Source organism: Pteropus vampyrus, unplaced genomic scaffold (assembly GCF_000151845.1).
Source record: "Pteropus vampyrus isolate Shadow unplaced genomic scaffold, Pvam_2.0 Scaffold113, whole genome shotgun sequence".
In the NCBI taxonomy this organism is placed as follows: domain Eukaryota; kingdom Metazoa; phylum Chordata; class Mammalia; order Chiroptera; family Pteropodidae; genus Pteropus; species Pteropus vampyrus.
In genome coordinates, this window is record NW_011888894.1 from 3,444,873 (window position 1) to 3,452,510 (window position 7,638).

Here is a 7,638-nt window from a genome sequence, read left to right on the forward strand (position 1 = left end):
AGTAAAACAAGGAAAAATACTTTCATTTTAAGGGAGCAGAGAAAAGGCCTTTATATACCTAATTGCAGATTATTCCAAAACAATGAGAAGAAAAAAAAAAACAGCAATGCAAATTGTATATTCAATATGACTAGGAGGTATGTAACTAAAACACAGTATGAAAACAGAAAGTGGATGGAGGAATGGGGAATGGTTTAGTAGAGGAAGAGGAAGATCAATTATAGTGTATGCAGGGGAAGATATCAAAAATATTCTAAGCGAAGCATATTGTGGAAATCCAGAATGGCCAGGAATTGAAGGAGCAATACCTTAAGGAAGACAAATATAGAATTCCAGATCAAAAATAAATATTACCCAGTTTTGAAGGTATTGATCTATTATCTTCTAGTTTCAATGTTGCTACTGAAGAGTCCAATAACCTTCTCATTTCTAGTTCCTTGTGTGAGCCCTATTTTTTTTTTCACTTTTTTCTCTGACGTTCTTAAATTTCATGATAATATGCCTGGAAACATCAATATTACATTCTGTGCTTGAAAGCTTCCATTTTTATATCATAAGCGCTTTTCCTTTTTAAAGAAGTCAAATCTAAGCTTAGTATTTTTTCAGCCTTCATCCCACTTCCTTATTCGTAATAAAATTTCAGGTTGGTTTTCTACCCATAAATTGCATAGGATTACAAAATTACCAGGTAATTTAATGCTCCATCAACTCCAGTGTCATAATTGCAGTGCTTCGCCAAGGGCACATAAGAGAACGTACGTCATGGTTAACAGAATGAGGACTTACCAATCAACCTTGTTTAAAATTAAAAGCAGTATAAACCACCTTAATTGTGTGCCTTGTCCTATTCAGAAATGGTTTTTTACAAGTGTTGTCTAGAAGTTTGGGATACATCTCGGATACACTGGATCATTAACACTGAATAATACTTGCTGGACTGTCTCGCCAGGAGAACGGCATAACAGGCAAAGTGCAGAACCTACTAACAATAGAGCTAGCCTTTGGGATTGGTCAAGTAGGCCAATGTGAAGGAAGTGTGTGCTTGTTGCTTCTGGAAGCTCTTTCTCCATCAAAGAGAAAATTATATGAGGGGTGAGCTGACTTAGTGTTTTCTGAGAAGAGAGTCACAACTGGTCTTTTTTTCCTAACTTGCTATGCATTTTGATGTTTTTTTCTACAGAAATGTGTGTTTCGTATCCTTTGTAGCTGAATTATCTATTGTATTTTAGAGAATGGCCAGCACAGGAGATTGGATCATAAATATGTGAGCATTAGAATGTTGTGGCCTGTATAGAATAGACCAAACCAAGTATGCTCTTAAAGGCTGTTTATTAGCCGGCGGCTGTCCTGTACAAAGGAGCAGCCCCGAAATGCCAAGATACAAGGTTTTTAAGCCCTAAATCCCATTCCTCATTCTGTCTTAAACACAAAGGTCCATCTTTCTCCTATTCACTACCTATCAACCCACTGGTCAGGTGTGCAAGCGGGGAGTACAGAAGCAGAAAGCTTGTTGTTAGAATGTTATGTTCCTATGGGTGATTGCCTACGTTCCCATGGGCAATAGCCAGTGTTCCTATGGGCGATGGCCAAACAGTAATTTTCAGCTTATATACAATTGATTATTTTTCATGCCACGCAAGCAAGTAGGGTTACACAGGCTAAAATTGGCAGTTAGCGTATGAGCTCATTGTTACAAATTTCATGATTAACAGAATGCACTTAGGGGTTCCAGAAACTAGGCCTAAGGTATAGACTTCCTTCGTCCAGTTTCAAGTTTTAATTATCCTTTAACCCTTTCACATTTCAGCAGGCTATCACAAGAATAACAGGCAAAGGACCCTTTTATCCAGGAATAATTGGTACTAGGGAAAGCCCATTATGGGAGATGCTGCTTGAAAATAGGATCAAAATTTTATTATTAACCATTTAAAAAAATTTTGGGTTGGGACATTATCTTGAAAACTTTAATTATAAATTAAGAACTATAACAGAATAAAAATTGTGGTAGGCAGGATAATGCCCCTCCCCCTCTAAAAAAGCTGATAGGAATTACATCCTAATCTCTGGAGGCTGTAAATATGTTAGATAAGAGGAAATAAAGGTTACTAATCACAGAGTTTAAAATAGGGAGATTATAGTGGATTATTCAGGTAAGCCCAACGCAATCACCAGGGCACTGAAATGGGAGTGAGGAAAGTAGAGGAGTCAGGACCAGAGAAATAGCATCAACAGGCTGGCCACTGCTAACTTTGCAAATGGAAGGGGATCTGGGCCAAAGAATGTGGGAAATCTCTAGAAGCTCAAAAAACTAAACAAAACAAAACACTGGTTTCCCCCACTCAAGCCTCCAGCAAGGAAGACTGCCCTGCCAACACCCTGATTTTAGCACAAAATAATAAGACCCATTTTGGACTTCTAACCTCCAGAATTATAAGATAATAAATTTGTGCTGTTTTAAGCCACTGAATTTATGGTAATTAATTACAATAGCAATAGGAAACTAACACAATAAAATTTGGTTGAAAGACAATATACAATAAAATTCAAAAAGCACACTAATCTTAAGTGTACAGATCAAAAATTTGTCTTCCACATAACACACAACGCTCGAATGGAGTAGTAGAACATTCCAGTATCCTGTAAGATTCCCTTCTGCAATTTCCCATATTATATAACATACCCCCCAAAGTAATTGATATTCTGACTTTATAAACATTAATTTTGCCTGATCTTAAACTGCACACAAATGGAATCATACAGTATATTCTTTAGGGGCTGGTTTCTTTCATGCAATATAATATCTATGAAATTAATCCATGCAGGATAATAATTTGAAATATTATCAGAAGTATTTTTTATTCCAAGCAATTTTCATTACTCCTTTAGCCTCTCCAGCAGGGTGAGTAGAACCCAAATAAAAAAAAAAAGGGGGGGGAAGAAAATAAACTGTTCAGCTTTTAGTTCCAAATGAGGCTTTTTGATACCCATTTTAGAGATAATAATTATGAAAGCTAATGTTTTCATTAACAAGTACTAAGTTTTATTGGGAGAAGAAAGGATTTTTATGTTCAATTGAGCTAAACATGCAGGACTCGATAGAGTTCATTTAAAAGTTAACTAGACACTAAGGAAATATAAAGGTACACGTATAAGGACATTTTCTAAAGTAAGAAAAAAGCTTTTTAAAAAATCCATACAGAAGAAATACTTCCCCCCAACTATTTTGATGTTACATAAACACCACATTCTCCTTACACAATCAGATATCGCCTTGGGGAGGAGGCAGGAGAACAGCCCTGAGTTTGAATCTTGAATACTGACGAAAATCACTCATGTGACATGAGGCCATTGACATTGGTATTAAGGGAGGGATGTTTGAGAGGGGCATAATTTAATAAACAATCTTCTCTTCAGTAAAATGTATATGCTTTATTGGTTTTGTATCCAATACAACTTTCTTGATTTAGGGATTGAAATAACCAGGGTTTGGCTAACAAGGACAGCATATAGTTCACTAGTGGTCATCACAGAGTTTAGTCACAGGAACAGTTAGGCTGAGATTTGGAAGACAAGTAGAAGTAAATCTTCAAGAGTCCTTCATCCCACGTGGAGAAGTTTAGAGTTAAAACAATTGATTCTGTAGATACAGAAAATAGTGTGAAGGGGCTAATTATGAGATAGAAAACCTAGTTAGGAAGCTCTTGAAAGATTATTATTAGGCAAGCTAAGGACAGAATTATGAAGATGGAGAAAGATGAATGGCTTCAACATACATTTACGGACTTGGTGACTAATTGGACTAGAGACAGGCTCAAGAAAGACAAAAGGGATTGAGGGATGTGTCAATTATCAATTTGTTCCCTCAGCTCCAAATTCATCTTTTATTGCCTGCTCTGTGAAAATGGAATGGTCCCTTTAAATAATTTTTCTTTGCCAGCTGATATAATGCTAAGCTTTGTCAGTAGAAGGCGCTGGGGACTTATGGGTCCTGTGTGCTCCCTCTGCAGATTCCTGCGCCATGTGCCCTGTCGCCAGCACCAGTCTCCCGAAGGGCATGACAATCAGCAGTACCCTATGGCCAGCATCTTGCCCTAATTATCACCCTCTAGCCTTTTCCTAGCAAAATCCTTCCTCCCTGTGAGCAGCTTTCCCCAGCACCCTGGAGGATAGATTTCCAGAAAGTTCCACTAATGGGCCACCTGAGTGACTCCTTCATCAACCAATGAATCACAGCCATGACCTCCCAAACAAGGTCTGGATCTCAGCCCTTGAGGGTGTTCTAGCTCAGCCTCAGGGATAGTGGCTGCTCCTTGTCCATACTGTTCCTGTTGGCATTATGCGTAGCCTCATCTCTGCCACTGTGACACTCTATTCATGTGCCTGTTGTTCTATAGTGATTATAGACAAGGACTAACATTAACTGGGTAACTAATTTGGAAGTGAATGCTTTTGTAGGGTATTAACATATGATACGGACATCTTCAAACTTAGGTCCACGTCTCTATATGACCATATGCCACTATCCCAGACCTTGTCTCTGATCTTCCCATCTTTTTCCTGACTACTTACTTGTACAGGCCATTTGTCAGTGTTCATGAGTCTTTCTCTCTCTCTCTCTCTCTCTCTCTCTCTCTCAATCTCTCTCTCTCTCTCTCTCTCTCTCTCTCTATATATATATATATATATATATATAGATAGAATATAAATATTCTATCTATATATATATATACTATTTATTTATTTATTTGTTTGTTTGTTTGTTTGTTTGTTTATTTGCTTTGGGACACTTATTGTTCCACACAGATCTCAAAGCTCTGTTCATTGGGAAGATTAGCCTTTGCCCTGTCAGATTTGCATTGCAGTCTGAAGGCTTTCTCTGTCCAACTTGGCTCCCTTCTTATTCTATCTTTTATGAGATTACCACCTACCCTTCCTTCAACTCCTAATTCTGTCTCTGTATCTGCTTTCCAGAGAACCCAGCAGTTGTAGTATACCTTCAGAAGAGTGGTATGTGGGGGAAAGGAGGAGGAGGAGCCGTGTGTATGTGCAGGATGAGGCCGTATGTAGAGAGTGAACAGTGACTGCTTTATGTTACAGGGACAACTAAGATATGCGAAAGAAGGGATGGAAGAAAGTAAGTCCTCTCCTCTACCCTTCAGAATTTTTTGGAAACATTGGTAAGGTTTCTAGATTTCTCACAGAAAATTATACAGGATTGAAGTTATTTTAATTGGATCCTACAAGAAAGGGTAACCTGTCTTCCACCGCTATTTTAAATCCAGCTCCATACAACACTCTGCCTCACACCTGTAAGAATGGCTATTATCAACAAGACAAGTAATAACAAGTGTTGGAGAGGCTGTGGATAAAGAGGAACTCTCATACACTGCTGGTGGGAATGGAAACTGGTACAGCCACTATGGAAAACCTTACAGAGGTTTCTCAAAAAACTAAGAATAAAATTACCATGTTACCCAGCCATCCCTCTTCTGCGTATCTACCCAAAAAACTTAAAGCAGCAGAATGACAGTAAAATGTTTATTGGAGGCTTAAGCTGGGATACAAGCAAGAAAGATCTGACTGAATAGCTTGATTTGTGAACGTCGTAGACTGCATAATTAAAACAGATCCAGTCACTGAAATATCAAGTGGATTTGGATTTGTGCTTTTCAAAGATGTTGTTAATGATGGTAATGTTTGGGAGCTAAGGAACACAAACCAGATGGCAAATTGATAGACCTCAAAAAAGCCAAAGCTTTAAATGAGAAGGAATCCCCAAAAAGGTTTTTGTGGGTGGATCGAGCCCCAGATACTTCTGAAGAACAAATTAAAGAATATTTTGGAGCCTTTGGAGAGACTGAAAATATTGAACTTCCCATGGATACAAAAACAAATGAAAGAAAAGGTTTTTGTTTTACCACATATACAGATAAAGAGCCAGTAAAGAAATTTTTAGAAAGCAAATATTATATTGGTTCTAGGAAGTGTGAAATCAAAGTTGCACAACTCACAGAAGTCTATAGACAGCAACGGCAACAGCAAAAAGGAGGAAGAGATGCTGCAGCTGGTGGACAAGGTGGTACTGGGGGTCATGGCCGAGGTCAGGGCCAAAACTGTAACCAAGAATTTAATAACTATTATGATCAAGGCTGCGGAAATTATAATAGTGCCTCTGGTGGTGATCAAAACTGTAGTGGCTATGGCAGCTATGATTATATTGGGTGTAACTATGGCAACTGTGGATATGGACGGGAATATGCAGACTGCAGTAGCCCACACAGCACTTAACTGGCAAGGCCACTCCAGGGGCTAGCAATCACCAAAACAATTATCAGCCATACTAAAGGAGGACATTGAGGAGAAAACAGGAGGAGAAAGCTGAAGTTACCCATCTCAGCAGAACAACACTGAAGATTGGTCTTCCATTGATCTAAGATGATTATTTTGTAAAAGACTTTTTAGTGTACAAAACAACTGTGTCCAACTATATATAGCCACCAATTAGTCTTCTTTGTTTTTATTTTGTCTTTTGCTCTGTCTTTTGCTCAGTGTGGATTCATGTTTATACAAATTTTATTTGTATGATTTCATGTTAAATCTGAAATAAATGCTTTCTTATGTTATTGTTGAAAGGAAGAAAGAAAAGAGAGAGAGAGAGAGAGAGAAAGAAATCCTAGAAGGCTGGAGAATTTCTGCTATAATAGATACTAAATATAGCAATGGATTTGGATGACACACCCAGGAAGAGTGTCAGAATCAAGAAAAGGTAACATTGATTAAAAACGCCAAATATGGGTTTGAATTCCATCTCTGCTATCTAGTTGTGTAACCTTGACCAATTTACTTCACCCTTCTGAGCCTGTGTCCTCATCTGTAAAATGGGGATAATAAAAGAAACTACATCAGAGAGGTAGGGTGAGGTTGAAATAAAATAATGCTTACTGGCCCAGGCTACATATTCTGTAAATGATTGTCATTTTATCAAATCCTAAGAAATTCCAATATTTCATGTGTCACTCCTCAAGAAATAAATGATAATGGGTATTTTCCCCCAGAATTGCAAGTATGTAGTTAAAACCGTGCCCAACTGAATTACATCATCTTTGCACTTGCAAACAAATCTACCAATCCACAAATTTCAATTCCCATTCATCCCCAAAGGAAGACAAAGGCTATTAAAGAAGCAAGACCAGGGTTTTTCATTACTCTCTCATGCAGATACAGTATTACTATAGCTCAAGCAGAACCTGTAGTTAGAGGAACTTTCCAAAAGGATACTTAATAAATGCATTAGAAATTATGGATTCTTTCTACCCTACATGTAGCACATGGCAAATTAAACACTGCATATAACCTTACACATCGTTAAGCTGAACACTTGTCGTGTTTCATCAGTGCTCATTTAAATTTACTGACAAGCCGCAATCAGAAAGTGGGGGATTCCCACATTACTTCACCCCTAGCCCAGGGCACTCTAGGGCAGCTCACACATTTATTTCCTGATTTTTATGGTTTCAGTTTGCAGCTGTGTTACAGCAAAAGCAATTGCATTGCTGCTATGGGCTTATATAACAAAGAAAAAAAGTATAACACCAAAAGTGGAAGAGGAGAAACTTGTACTCCATCTCAGGACCTGGG

The 7,638-nt window shown here is 38.0% G+C and overlaps 1 pseudogene; it reads left to right on the forward strand.

The window, feature by feature from the left end:
* The first annotated feature begins 5,516 nt into the window (after window positions 1-5,516).
* LOC105295778 lies at window positions 5,517-6,359 on the forward strand (annotated as a pseudogene).
* Window positions 6,360-7,638: the final 1,279 nt, after the last annotated feature.